This window comes from Aedes aegypti, chromosome 2 (assembly GCF_002204515.2).
Source record: "Aedes aegypti strain LVP_AGWG chromosome 2, AaegL5.0 Primary Assembly, whole genome shotgun sequence".
Lineage (NCBI taxonomy): Eukaryota > Metazoa > Arthropoda > Insecta > Diptera > Culicidae > Aedes > Aedes aegypti.
In genome coordinates, this window is record NC_035108.1 from 420,888,945 (window position 1) to 420,904,735 (window position 15,791).

At 36.8% G+C, this 15,791-nt stretch overlaps 1 protein-coding gene across 1 annotated transcript in view; it reads right to left on the reverse strand.

Annotated features, from left to right (window-relative positions):
* The window catches only part of LOC5568796 (coiled-coil domain-containing protein 85C-A), a 245,496-nt gene that overhangs the window by 120,482 nt on the left and 109,223 nt on the right, over positions 1-15,791 (reverse strand). The window lies entirely within an intron of this gene.

Sequence of the window (15,791 nt, forward strand, 5' to 3'; positions counted from 1 at the left end):
CAATAACCTCATTATTGAAGATGTGATGTTATCGAAGACGGCTGAAATTGTTTCAAACACCCAAGAAAAAAAAACGTATTTTATTGAAATTTGGTCGTTTTTCTAGGGCGTAGAGCATAATTTCTCATAAATCGTTCTGGACAAACATTAGAAAAAAGCCCAAGCCTGACCTCTTGCTCCTGCCTTTGTTCAGAAATGTTACTGTTGAGTCCATTTTAGCCCGCCAACGCAAACTGACACCGCTATCAGGAAAATTTGTGCTGGCTTTTACTGATAGTGGTATTCATGCGCGTGGTCAAGTTTAATTGAGCTCAACAGCGCCTTGCAAAGTCATTGTTTAGGCAGCGTCTATTTATTACGTGACAATAATTAAACAACAGTTATCGAACAGTATCGGGGATTAATGGTGGTAAGCTCCATGGAATTTAATACGCAATTGGCGTATTAAATTCCATGGAGCTTACCACCATAAGAGTCTTTGCAGCCTCAAAGTAACCTTCAATATAACCCTTATTCAGACAAGTCGGTAAGTTATTCTCTTGCTTTGAGTAATGTTCATGCAGTATGATGTGGAGCAGATGTCAAGGTAAGTGGTCATAAATCGGTGGATCCCAGTTCAATTCTCTACTGTTCTTAATTAATTGTCTTTGTCTTTAAATTACACCACATATATCCACTATGTGTTTGAAACGGGGCCCAGATAGCCGTAGCGGTAAACGCGCAGCTATTCAGCAAGACCAAGCTGAGGGTCGTGGGTTCGAATCCCACTGAAACTATTAGTGGCATTGATAAAATCCCAAAACCATGAATCTGTAAATATTTTTTTAGTTTATTGTTGAATAAAGCAACCGTTAAACTTTCAAAGGTTGACATATGCTCTAAAAATAGAATTATAGTAATTCAACGAAGCTTGGAAGCCTTTGTTCAGCCTTCCATAAAGCTTCAATTAGGCCTAAGGCTGAATAAAATCTCCAGCATTAGATGTTTGAAAGCTGAACGAAAGTGTGTGGAGGCTATGAACAGCTATTGTTCAAACAAAGGCTGATTTAAATTTAAACAAAGGTTAAATAACTTTTTGAAGAGGGCTTTAACTTTTAGCATGCAGTTTAATTGGAAAAATAAATAAATAAAATAATTTTAGAAAAATGTTCTACGAAGAAGTTGTATAGGACCATTTCGACTACTAGAAAATAATAAATACTGAAGTATATATTTTTTGTATCATTTAAATTTAATTTAATTTTTTGACTTAAATTTCAATTTCACAATATATTCAAATTTTTGATATTTTTATTTTCACCAAAGTTTCATGGTGGAGAAAGTTTTAATAAAAAAGATCAAGTTAATCAAGTTTAATGCATAAAAAGTATTAATTAGATTATAAATCAGGTCATTTTCATTAGTTATTCGCGATTCTCCATCAAGCATAATATGTCAGGGGAGCGTAATATGGCCTATATTCTTGCCAACGTATGATTCTTGATTCTTGAATCAATTTTTTGCATTGAACTTGATACGATTCCAAACTGGCTACTTTTAGAGAAGTGAGCATGATTATAATTAAAGTTTTGAATAATTTCAAGATTCTTATTGTATCATCAGAACGTAATTTTTTTGACAAAAAATCAAAATTTTGAAAATTGCTCAAAAGTTGTTCTGAGAAAAACATTTTTATTGAGAATTTTTCCATCATGAAACTTTGCCCCAAACATCTCTTTCCTAACAAGATACTATGGTGAACATTTAAAAAATATTTGTTTAATATCTTATATAAAATTAAAGATTTCAATACAAATACATAATAGCCTTATATTTTCTCTATCTACAATGAATTATATGATACAGTCGACTCTGCATAACTCGATATTCTATAACTCAATGGATTTTCGGTCCCTTTAGATGTGAGACAAAATTCCTTCCATTACTCGATATCTATCTAAAAATCCTTTTTATACAGGAAAACATGGGCTAATTCTGGGTTGGAAGTGAATAAAGACTTGCCAGTTGTAATGAAAGTTAAAAAAAAACATGAAAATGAACACATTGATTTTCACTAATAAAAGTGATTTTTCTGGCTTTTCTAAAAAAAGGTTTCTACTACTATTTTTTTAAATTTAATTAACAAAATAAAATTGCTTTCTAACAAAAGTGATCATAAAAGTATTGGAAATACAGCAAATTTACCCATTAATGGGCTTCGTGGCCGTGCGATTAGTGTCGTCAGGCATTTAATCGCATCGTGTCATGAGGTGCGCGTTCGATTCCCGCTGCAGCCGTTGAAACTTTTCGTTAAGAATATTTCTCTACAGTGCCACTGGAGCATGCTTGTCCGTTGTCTAGTGTTAAGTTACAGTCTGTGCAGCATGGCTGAAAACGGTGTCCGTGTCTTTTCTTTTTTTTTTTTAATTTTAGGATCTTCAGTGTCGGTATGTTCTGTAACTCGATGATTCTTTAAGTCGATGGTCCCTTGAATATCGAGTTATGGAGAGTCGACCGTATGCACAATAAACGCAAGTATTATTAAGCATATAAAAACGGCAGACTACAATGGTCTGGTCACTTAGTGCGAATGTCGGAAGAAAGAATTCCAAAAAAATAATATGCACATACAGCCATTCCATGAAAAACCGATCTAGTGGGTCACCAAATTCCGTGAAAATGTGCTACTTTGTTCCTTATCCGAAATAAGGATACACGTGTTTTTGGATTTTTTGATTAGGGTGACCATTTCCGAAATAGGGTGACCAGAAAAATCACGACTTTGCAATATTTTTATTTATAAAAAATCATAACTTTTGAACCGCTTGACCGATTTTCAATTGAGGAAATAAGAGCTAAATATTATGACTTTTCAAGAAAAATAATAATAAAACTCCACCAAAAAATTTTTTTACTTGAAAATAATTTAAAATTTCCGTTTTTAAGTGTTTTGAAGGCCTCGGGACCTATAGGGTTATTGTTGTTCTCATTTTTTCTTCAAAGTTCAGAAAATTTTACGTTTATTGTCAAATTTTCAGCGATGTATGTTTTTAGTTTTTGAGATATATTTTTTTGAAAATAAAAAAAAATAGTCATTTTTCATTGGCACACACTGCAGGTTGAGACGCTGAGGCGCATTAGATTTTTCATTTCTAAAAAATCATAACTTTTAGTCAGCTCAACCATGGAATGGCTGCATATTTACGACTTCGGTTCAGTAGCATAGCTAAATTTATGATGTCCCGGCGCGGAGGTCAATTTGGGGTCACCCAAAAATGAAAACTCTCATCAACCTTCAACTTTTATTTCGATAACGTTAAACATTTCGACAATAATTTCGTTATTTAGTTGTCAAAAAATAATCTGCCTGCAAAAAATCGCCCAAACAAGAATGTAGCCAGGATTTCTATAAAGAAGTTAATTTTGGAGTGTCTTGTGGAATCAAAAAAAAAAAGTTTCATTCAGAAGATTCCATATGTTTTTGAAGGATCTTTAGAGGTATTCATAAATACCTCTTCGTAATTGCACTTGAAGAAGCATACCTGGGTTAAATTATAAAAGTAAGGTACCCCGGGGCAAGTGAGAATCCGGGGTAAGTGGGACATTTAGTCATAGCTCATTTAGGAAAACTTTTGCAAGGGGGTATTCTTCTAGAAAGTTGTAGATACAATGACACGAAATGTATTTAGTACAAAAAATATTGTTATTTTTAATACCATGTGCTCCATGTAACAGTTGTCAATTCAGCGCCATTTTCAACTGGCATGATAAATTGTGACGCGTTTCACGTCTTGCATTGGCTCACAAAAAATAATAGTATTATAATTCGATTTACCATTGGTAAGCGATAATTTCAAATAGTATTACAAACTATTTACGATAAACAGGTCTTTTGTTTTCATTTCATACGAAAATTTCTATGGTGTTACTTACCCCTAAATATGTTTGTACCCGGGGCAAGTGGGACCTATCAAAACACTAATGTATAAAAACTTTTCCTACAAGTTTCAAACATTATCCTTGAGAGTAGCATTAAAACATAAAAACAAAATCTTTTTATCAAAAGGGATCAATCTGAAATTACGTAACTGCTTAAGAATGAGAGAAAATGTCTTATTTTCTATATATTTTTGTTTTGTTGTTTATTTTTGAAATTCAAACTCAAAATTGAACAAAGGTAGAGATGAAATTTGAAATGCATCATGAGAACTATTAAGTAACCTTTTTTAGAACTTATTTGTAATTTCTACCAAGTATAGTAGTTGCGGAAAACAATTCCATATCATTAAGTGATTTTGTGCCATACATATCACTAATAACAGAACATGTTTACAATTTCGTCAATTATTGAAAGTTTACTTGCTACTTTTTAATAAATAACTTATGAATGATGATAATAAATCTTCGAACTGTTTAGTAGAATACCTATAAGTAGATGAAAAACTAGAGTCGAGTCTAGTACACGACACTGAAGACGGCCCAGACAACCAAAATGTACGTATAACGAAATCACCTGGAGGCTTTGTATGAGCAAAATTTCATTTATAAGATGTCACGAAAACGCCTTCTACATACAAAAGTGGAGGCGATATACGTGCATATATTGTGATGAATCATAGCATACAATGCGAGTGTATAAATGTTCTACCGAACTAACCTGTGATTCTATGCGACTTACCTTATGATAACAAATGTTGTTTTGACAGCTGTTACGGATTGATGCGACTTACTACGGGACGAAACAAAATGTATAAACGAACTCAGAAAAAAAGCATTTTATGCGAGGAAACTTATCAATCTGACGATTTTATCAACCGTGTTTTGCGGGTTCGATGTAATTTGTATGCATTAACGAGTTATTACGTGAACTTTGATGCGACTTCTGGTTAGTACTAAATTCGGTTTTTCATCTACTTATGAATGATGTATTTTGAACATGTTTAATTCTTTTTTACTGTTTGAGTGAAGAATTTTCAGTTAATATTCAGTGAGATGTGAAAAATCTATGATTTATCATTCCTATTATTGCAATGGGTGCCTTACTGATGTAGATTGATGCATGAAATTGGATGTGTCCCACTTACCCCGTTTAGCGAGGTAACTGCTTCTAATGGCTCATTATACAACTTTCTTCTAAGGTTTCCACAATTTTGAAAACTTTCTGTCAAATTCATGCACACACCAGCAAATATGTTACAAAAATGTGACCGTGTTGTTGGATTTGCAAAATATTGACATTTGAAAATTATATTAAATAATTTGTTTGAACTATCGAGTTTTTATGTCCCACTTGCCCCGGGGTACCTTAAGCTGGAAGTAGTTCAGAATTGAACTCTTGGAAGGCTCGTGGAAAAACATCTTGGAAAAAATTATAGGAAAATGTGTGGTGAAATCGCTGGACGAATTCCTAATAATAGGTAGTAGCAAATTTTGCGCAAATCACTGTTTTTGTGTGTGTGTGTTTTTTTTAAGTAATTGTTGTCGTCTACAAGCACCAGACAGACGAAATGCTACATTTAATAATTAATGTTTCATTGTTTGATATTTTTTTTATTAAATTATTATTTATTACTAGTGGTCCCGGCAAACTTCGTTTTGCCATCAAGTAAGCTGTTGGAAAACGTCAAGAAATCCCCCATACAAATTACACCTTAGTCTTCTCCCGTTTTTCCGATAAATCCGGCGACTTTCCTGATTTTTTTCTTCGCACGAACACGTCGCATCCCTTGAGGAGTGCAACAGTGAAAATCTTGCGGCAATCCGTTGGACCGTTCTCAAGCCATTTCGTGACATACAAACACCACTACATTTTTATTTATATAGATAGATTTGAAAAAAAATGCACGGACGTAAAACATTTTTCCGTAACTTAATCGAAACTACCTAAATTTTTAGAATATTTTCTTGACGAAACTCCTTATCAAATAAATCCTGAAAGATTAGAAGGAGTTCGTAAGGAACATCTTAGGAGCTAAAATAAAAACACGCTATGCTAATCGGGTGCTCTTCATTTGCTTTCTTAGTTAATCGTTTAAATAAGCCTCATTTATATATTTTCCCCTCTACAATTACGATCGTTAGTGATCGGTGCAATCCAAATCCTACAGAAAAATGTTCGCCGGCTAAAAATTGGCGCACAATCTACTAAACGATTCCGACCACTTGGTACGCTGAATCATCCGCAAAACTTGTTGTTACCTAAAAGTCGTTCCTTTTCGGCAAATCTACGCGATACGAGGAGCTCTCTTTCGGAATTCCTTCGTTTGCCGCCGCGTGCGCTCTCTCGCTCGTAGTCCAGAGGGCACGTTATGAGGCTCTTCTTTCTCTCCGATGATAGTCGTGCGAAGCGGAAAAGTGGTTGAAGCAACGCAAAAGACCGAAACCAAAACCTGATCCTGGCTCCCCCCGATGTCTCCCAATCCTCCGCCGTTTCCCGACCGGTAGATCGAGGAACTGGGAACGGGATGCTGCCGAGTGGACGGACGCGATCTTGTACGGCATGTAGTCGTCGTGGTGGCATGGCAGGCCAAGATCTGGTTTTGCAGATCTCCTGGCAGCATCACGTCCCTGCTGGCCTCTCCAACGCCCCGTCGTCGTCAGTCGCTACAATCGTTTGTCGTTCGTTCTCATCGCCTTCGGCGCGCCGTGGCCGAAGAGGACGTGGGGATCTTCTGCGGACGGCCGGCGGAAAGGCGGAATTCGATACTGATAAAAAGAGACCCGACCAAAACACTGGCAACGGAAATTTCTCATGGTGTCCCAATACGTGTGTGAATATACCGACGGCCAGGTATGGGACAAGTTGTGAGGACCGTACTCGAAAAAAATGTAATATGTACTTCCTTTTGTGTATAACTTATTGTCACATGTGTAAAAACTGCTAAAGTTTGGGTAAAACTAGTTTAGAGTGTAATATTTGCATGTGTAAAATTTCGCCAGAATCTGTCAAGTGGTTATCAAGTTGGCTTCTAAGCAAGAAGTTCATCCACAACAAATTTTGTCGCGATCGTTTCGGCTCGACAAGTGATTCGCCGCGAAATAGCTGAGATTCGAAAATTTGACCGTGTTCTGTGTGGTAAAATCGTTTCAGGAGATTCAGTTGCGAGCTGGCAACGGAAGAAAGCCGAAGACATGCGACCACGTAAAGGCAAGGAAAGTAAGGGATTACATCATTTACATTTTTAATTCGGATGTGGCCAAGAAGCAGTGATGCCACATACACAGATTTATCTGTAATTACACAGAATTTTTCCTGTTCTTGCCTACAGATATCTGTGACCACAGATCACAGATTTTTGAGATAAAAAAATATTTATAAGATCTAAGGATATTTCACGAGTTTAGGACACAGTTTTGCAGGATATAAAGTAGAAATGCCTAAACTCTGTTTAGTTTTTCTCAAAAAATAAGGCATTTCAAAATGTGAGATACATTATTATGAATCTTTAACTTACTTTCAGTAGAACTAGTTCAAATTAACAGTTGTTGACATGCAAAATACAGCCATAATACGTTTTCAAAGGTTCTTTTTGAGATGCAAAACCAAATTTTGGATTTATGCACAACACAAATTTTTACCAAGATTTTGGAAGGTTGACATAAGATAAAAACGATTTTTTCGGACGAAAAAACAGATGAGAATCGGAAAAAATGTGGCAACACTGCCAAGAAGGTCAATTATTCCGTCTGGTTCAACCAGTAGATAATGATGCGAAGGAGAAGGTCGACAACTTTGCCAAGAAGTACTTCTTATGGAAGGCAATCTATGGATGCGGCAAACTCAGCAAGCATTACGACCGGTATCAACAACAACCAAATATATGAGGAAGAATGCCTTCTGAAGCACTTGCAGCCCTTCCTTCGGTTCCACGACATTTAGCTGGTTCTGGCATCGTGCCATTACGCGAAACCGGAGTGGTAACGAAGCCAACAATGTCGTGTTTGTGCCGAAGCAGGCAAATCCGCTAAAATCACCAGAACTTCGTCCAATACAAAAATTGTGAGCGATTATGAAGCGCAAGCTGCGGCAAAAAGGAAGGTCTTTGTAAACGACAAAGATTTCAATAAAGAGTGGTGATGGCGCAAGTGTTGTAGAAGATAGGTAACGATAAGCCCAAAGTGCGTGCTGAAAATTTCAGCAGAAATATACCACTTAAAATTAGTTTGAGCGATTTTTCGAGTACAGTCCTTATGAGGCCCATCTGCGAAGGTTTTGTGTATGCGAGTGGCGATTCAACTGCGCGCCTACCGCTTCGACGACGACGGCGATGGGCGACTTTTGGCTGATATGCGGACGAGTTACGAGCGGTCGTGAAACGTGCTTTCTCAGGGAACGTGTTGTATTGCGTTTTTTTTTTTTTGCTTGCCGTCATGACCAGATCGTCTCATCCGTTTTTGGTGTAACCCATCGCCCCAGAACCACCCATCGTCATCCCCCGTTGGAAGGAGCCCGGGAAAGGCGCTCGGTTTAAAGCGACGTAACTTATTTTGGTTCAAATGAATCAGTACCACACACGCAGTTGCAGCAATTTTCCATTAATGCTTTTTTTTCCTTGCGTTGATTGCCAACTACAACAAAAGTACATAAATGTATCAGATTGTATTTGTTTGATATTTGGTAATTGACTTAACTACAAAATATGAACACCTAAATTTAACCAAAGAAAAAAAAAGTTTTTGCCAATAGCTCAATCTCAGGTTACAATACCTACCTACGAACAATCTGTCATTTGTGTTTCATCTAAATGCTATTATTTGCAACAATATATCCTAGCTTCGCTGGATTTCCTATTCATATCGGACAGTTATATGAGTTATATAGTTATACGAGGGGCCCAGATAGCCGTAGCGATAGACGCGCAGCTATTCAGCATGACCATGCTGAGGGTCGTGGGTTCGAATCCCATCGGTCGAGGATCTTTTTATAAAGGAAATTTTCTCGATTCCCAGGGCATAGAGTATATTTGTACCTGCCACACGATATACACATGCAAAAATGGTCAATCGGCAAAGAAAGCTCTCAGTTAATAACTGTGGAAGTGCTCATGAGAACGCTAATCTGAGAAGCAGGCTTTGTCCCAGTTGGGACGTTAACGGCAGAAAGAAGAAGAAGAAGTTATACAATTTCACGCTGAATGTTATTGTCTGTGAGATTTGAGCGCGATTATCAACCGTGGCGAGGACAGAAGCACAGCGAGCGTTGCGTTTCAATAACCATAGTTTTTCCGTGAAGGAAGAGTAGGTATCCGTTCTATTATGGAGGACCTATGCACGGGTTTGAAATTGAAATCGTATTTCAAATTAGGTTTTGGACAAACTTAAACATTGTAGTATTTTGCAATGTGAAGTGGTTAAACTGTCCTTTATCTGGAGTCAGAGGCACGTCCACGTTCGAAACAATGGGTAGGCTAAACGTTGACAAATATTTTAGTGATCTTGACTGGTATTTTTGTGAACTAATACCATGAATTGAAATTATCAACGCTTTTGATTGTGACTGCAAGCCGAAATCCGTTGACAAATATTTTGTGCAAAGTCATGCTAAGAATAAATTTAACCCCGAACTGGGAATCGAAAGTTACTATATTTAAGAAGTTCAAACGCAAATGGGGTTTAAGTGACTATTTGGTAGGTTTAGAGTTGAGTTGAGGATATTCCACTGTTTCTAAGCGTTCCAACGAAATATTCAGGTGAATTTTACGCTCAACAGAAAAACAACATTATTCATAGAAAATTGGCTTGTTTTGTATACAATAAAATATTGCAGAAAAAAATTAAGCACGTTTTTTTTTAAGTTTTTGTCGCTGACACCCCTTTGCTACTAACCCCCTCATTTTCACGCCAGTCGTTACCACAAGACTATAAAAGCTTTTCGTCCTTACAGGACTGGTAGCGAGCGAGTGCCTCAAAAATAGGAAATTGAAAACCTTTCTCCAGAGAAAAAAAGACCAAAAAGGAACAAAAATAGAGGTCAAAATGAGACCAAATGAGAAAACGAAACTTAATGGGTGCCAGAAGATAAGATTGTTTATAGCATCAGAGCAGACATTTCTCTATAATCTAAGAGTTTTTTTAATCTTTCGAGACATTACGACAAGTATTATTGAATGTGTTTTTTCGTGATTTTCTGTAGGTTCTTTTTCATCTGGAATATATTCAGGTATTTGCCCAAATGCTCAGAATTTATTCCGGAAATTTCTAAAGGAGTTCATTTGGTGGTTATTTCAAAAGAAAGTTCTCCACGATTTTTCTTAGGATAACTCAAGAATTCAACCTGGATTTTCCTAAGGAGAACCACTGAAATAAAATTTCTCCAAATATTTTACTCTTCCTCTTCCGAAAGAGGTATACGAAAAAGGACCACGTGATTATTGAGCTGAAATCGAATTCAGGTTAACTTCTGCGTCCATGAGTCCTCCCATGGCGTAGGGGTAACGCGCCCTAACTAGAGATCAGGGAGTCGTGAGTTCGATTCTCACTGAGAAGACGTGTAATTTTTTCGCAAAACTTCACATCAATTTGTCCATTTAATCCAATTGCAAAATATATGTAATGTTTAGCTTTTCGGTAGTTGTTATACTTTCACTCGGCTGGTTAGCCGTAAACCACGATTCATAATTAAAAACAAGATGAAAAATCATTTTATTTATTTTTGAAGCTGCAAGCTGATTTTGGTTTTTTTTTTTGTTGAATCGTTGACTGTCCTATCCAGGTGTTTTTGTGCGTAGTACATGTCCCACATGTCCTACCTACTTCCCGTTCCACTGACTGGAGTATAATGAGATAAAAAAGTAAATTTAAAATCAAACATGCATTTTATTAACATCAATCTTAAACTCTTCCTTTGTCCTATTACTAATTTATTACACGATTTGAAAACAAATCAAGAGAATCGATTTGAAAACAAATCAAGATTTCGAGTCAAGAAGTGTGGACTCGGTTCCCTTTTCAGGCCGGAAAACTTTTCGTGAGGAATGTTTTCCGACTGTGCCACTGGGCGTTGCATGCTAGTCCATTGTCTAGTGTGGTGCTTCCTTCAAAGGGCAAACCGATCACTGAAAGCATTGACGTTAGGCGTCTTTTAAAAAATGGAAAATAAAAAAAAAAACTAGTGGATCACGAAATAAGAAATAAATTTGTTGTATACCCTGCAATTTCTGTGTCTTTTAAAAAAAATTTCCACTACACAGTACGAACCAAATCTGTGAAATTATGGCGAGTTGACTGTAACAAAAGGACTCCATCATATATGATAGATAATTATGTGCGATCTTAAAATTACATTGCTGTTGGTTTGAAAATGAGCTATAATTAGCTACCAAACTGGAAGAATATATAAAAAAGCGTTCTATACGGAATTTGAACACGCGACCTTTGGAGTGATAACTACACGATTGAGCTCTCTCGGCTATCATTGTTGACTGCTCTTTCAATCACTTCTCGATGAAACCGCCAACCGTCGAAGCGAGTCTATGATACACTCATTTTACACAGAACTTGTTTAACTTTCGTCAGCCACTTGCTAAGATGGTGGCAAGTGGCTGACGAAAGTTAAACAAGTTATGTGTAAAATGAGCGTATCATAGACTCGCTTCGACGGTTGGCGGTTTCATCGAGAAGGGATTGAAAGAGCAGTCAACAATGCGGAGCGTTCTCTCGGTCGCGTGATTGTTGAGCGTGGCTGGGTTTGTTTTGTGGCAGATTCATGTAAAATTCTAGCGGATTTAACTGAAATATAGTTAGCAGGGCTCTGATTGGTTGACAGATGGTCATATGGACATGGACAGATGGTCACTTGTAATTTTCAAATGCCTGCCACAATTTTCCATCGATGTCCAAATTGCGTGCTGCTTAATATTCACAATATTTTGCTGTGTATTGTTGAAGAATACTTCAGGTTCAATGAAGAGTGCTAGAAAGCGACGGATGAGAAAAATGATATCGGGAGGTAGATGTTAGTGTCTGAAACACAGCTTAACCTGTACAGTTCCGAGTGCCGACATCTAAGCTTCAAAATTCTGTATCTTCCCAATTGTTCGATCGATTTTGATGAAATATTAAGGAAAAATCACAAATGAGTTATATTTTTGATGCGTGTGTATAAATGTTGAATTCGGTGGTAGTTTCAGACTTGGGTACGAAAGTTTTGAGGAACCTATGGCGTTTCTACAATATAATGATGGGGAAATGCAGAAAATTTTATCAATTTTTTATAAATATCGTTTTAAATTGTTCTCTTTGGCATACCTGTTGTGGTTTGGAGACTATTGCACACAAGAGCAATGGTAAATAATTGAAGAAAGTTCTTTGATCAATTATGTGGAACTGTTCGTGAAATAGAATGCTAAGAAACAGCCTTTGATTTGGTGAGACGTGACGTCAGAAATAAGAGGAAGTATATGATATGTAATCAATGGTGTCCGGCCATTTGGCCGAAAGCCGTTTGGCCGAATGCCGTTTGGCCGAATTCCGTTTGGCCGAATGCCGTTTGGCCGAACGCCATTTGGCCGAATGCCATTTGGCCGAACGGGTCATTTGGCCGAATGCCGTTTGACCGAATAACGAACAAAAATATCTATTTTTTTCAACACCGATGTGTAGCATTCATAAGTGTGGCCCAATAACCGATCAAGTAATTAATTTGTTGATCTTTACGATGAGGCGGGATGTCATGTTTGTCGATATATAAGTGCTCCAAGAGCATAATCAATACGATCCGTTCATTCCGGACGACGTTGTGAGCTCGCGTCAAGACTCTAAGCTGTAGATTACCAACGGTGTGCTAGGGTGTGAAGTTTTTTTTTTTTCATCAGAAATTTTTCCTTCTTTCAAACATAGGCTTTTCTTTCGATTTGTACTGGTTTCATTATTATTGGCAATAATTTAGCTTATATTTTCAAAGGGAATTTTACCTTCTTTAAATCATCGGCAGTTCTTTGTAGTTATACTGATATAACAATTTGCGTTACACTCGCTCAAAAATTTATAAGAGATTTTTCCTTCTTTTGATCATATGCTGTTCTTTCATATTTGAATATTTTTCATAGTTAATGGAATTCAGTCTAAGTAAAGAGTTTTTTAAAAACATATAATTTTTAACACAAGCATAATGTGATCTCATTCTCCACCAAGATTAACACTATAAAGTATTAACTGAACTCTGCGCCGTTGATTGCGTTTATCAGTAAACCAGACGAATCGGAAAATACTTACGTCAAATAAGCTCACTGTTTCACTGTTGTGGCAAAGAAACCAAACGTGTGGGTGCTAAAAATTAATTAATTTACTAAGTACGATCAGAATGATTGAAGCAAACTAATGCTACAGAAGGACGAATAAGTCGCAAACCTTTTTAGTAACTGTCAAAAGCTGACTGACCACAAATGCAATGCGAAAACCTATGCTGGCAGCTATTTCCGCTAGCAAAGAAGTGAATAATTGCTTACATCTAGGATGTTCATCTAAACTGTTCTTAGAAATTAAGGTGAAGCGGCGTGTAACTCAAAGAATCATTAGAATCATCATTGATGTAACAGTAGTAGTGTCGCCTTTCCATGTATATTTTCAAAACAAACAAACAAAAAATATAACATTTGTGTTAAGCATATTTTTATGTAAACACATGGGAAATTTAGTAGATTGACGAGTGTTGGAAATCAAAATCAACTGTTCAATCGTACATATCAAAAGAAAAAAATACAATTTAATGAAGGGCAACGGAATTTCTCTGTTTTTTATTGGATTTATCGCATATTTTTGTTATGCATCGGTACGGTTTATGTTTACAAGGGATGACGGTGTTGCCAGGTGATTGGTGACAGATTTTTCTAGCAATTGTTATATGCTTGTTTCCGGAACAATTGCTGCAAATTATAAAAACTTATCATTTTGCAAATAGTTTTCCATCACAAGATCACTGATTTCATAAAATTTTAATGATTTTTGTGATCAATCCACATTAAATGCTATGATTTTACAGATAACAACTCTGACATCACTGCGCTCAACGATCGCGATGATTGTGCACACACGATAGACGCGTCTCGACGCATCCCGACGCATCGCACTGTGGAGCTTTTCAATTATTTTGGGTGGTCCAAATTGATAAACACTTGGTATGATTTTATGCTTCGTAGAGATGGTTTCTGTAATTTGAGAGAATCGAAAAACAAACAACGTATGAGTTTCAAGTTTCTATGCTTTGCCCAACCTGTCAGCACTGAAAATTAATACAACAGAAAAAAAGTTGGATATTTTAGACTATAAACACAGGCTTGTCTCAGTGTGCGGTGGCGGCGTCGATTCGCAACAAGTGAAAACCATCGCCATAATAGTTTTGAGTGATGCGGTTGATAAAACTTTATAAATATTGAAATCCCGGTGGAAATGTGTTCCTTTAAGGAAAGTGAATAAAAGATTTGTTTAGTGGAAGTGTAGTGAACGCAATATGGAATCCAAAACACAAATGCTTGCCGCTGAATTACAATCGAAAAGGTAGACACCTCCTATTTACCAGTGTAGTTGTGTGAGGCAATGAAATGCGGCATGAAATCGGAGATTTGTTTTGAGAATATAAATCTCATGTATATTGTCGCTAAATTGATAATGCTGTATCTGAAAGTGTTGATTAAATATTGAAATACCACCTGAAGCATTTTTCTTCGCATAAATTATCCATTAAATCAGGTGATAAGCAGTTATATTTCATCGATGTTGCAAATACCAATACTATCATAACAATATGTTAATGATTTTGGAAGAAGCCATTTTGTGATGACGCACCAAAAGGCCTTAATTACAAAATTCATGGTAATTGTAGTTCACTATTTTTTTCAAATTCGGCCAAACAGCATTCGGCCAAATGGCATTCTGCCAAATGACCCTTTCGGCCAAATGGCGTTCGGACAAACGGCATTCGGCCATACGGCGTTCGACCAAATGACCCGGATCCGTTATCAATTTATTTTATGTCACTATAATCATAAAGTTCAAGCCATCGTATGACAACAGCAGAAGGAAATCCAAAATCACTCATTTGGAGTCTTTTGGAAAATGGCATGGAGTGTCCGAAATTGGTCAGAACCTCTTTATAATTCATGACACGATATTCAATCATACCTGGATGAAAAATCGCGAATTTTGAGCCGACGAAAGGAATCAGTGCATGACATTCTGGAAATAGCCTATTATCCCGATATCCGGTGACCATGTTCCATAAATGGCTGGAATAGTTTCCAAACTGAAGAAGGTGATATATTTTATTAAAAGGATCAATGTTTTTGTAATTTTTTAATGAAGTTTCATGCATTTCTTCCATAATTTTAATTTCGATACACCTTAGTTACCCTAACGAATTCTTACATAAATCCGGAACCATCATCAAATTCATAATTTTGCTTGTATGAAAAATAGAACTCGTTTGTGATTTTTCCTGGAAATCTCATCAAAATCGATCGAACGATGGCGAAGATACAGAGTTTTGAAACTTTGATGTCGGCACCCAATACTGTAAAGTATAGATGATCGGGTCTCGGGTTTTCCAACCCGAACCCCGACCCGAACCCGAACCCGACGGGTTCGGGTTTGAAAATTTGATAATTTTCGGGTTCGGGTTCGGGTCGGGTTTGAAGGCTACGAAATAATCGGGTACGGGTCGGGTTCGGGCTTGTGTAAAAAGTCGGGTTGAGTCGGGTTTGTGTCGGGTTGGGTGAGAATTGTGAACAGAGTATTCACCTGAAAGCTTCCCTATGCATCAAGAACGATAAATTTATCATCGTTTAGAACTCGGGTTTTATTCGGGTTTTTCTTACAAA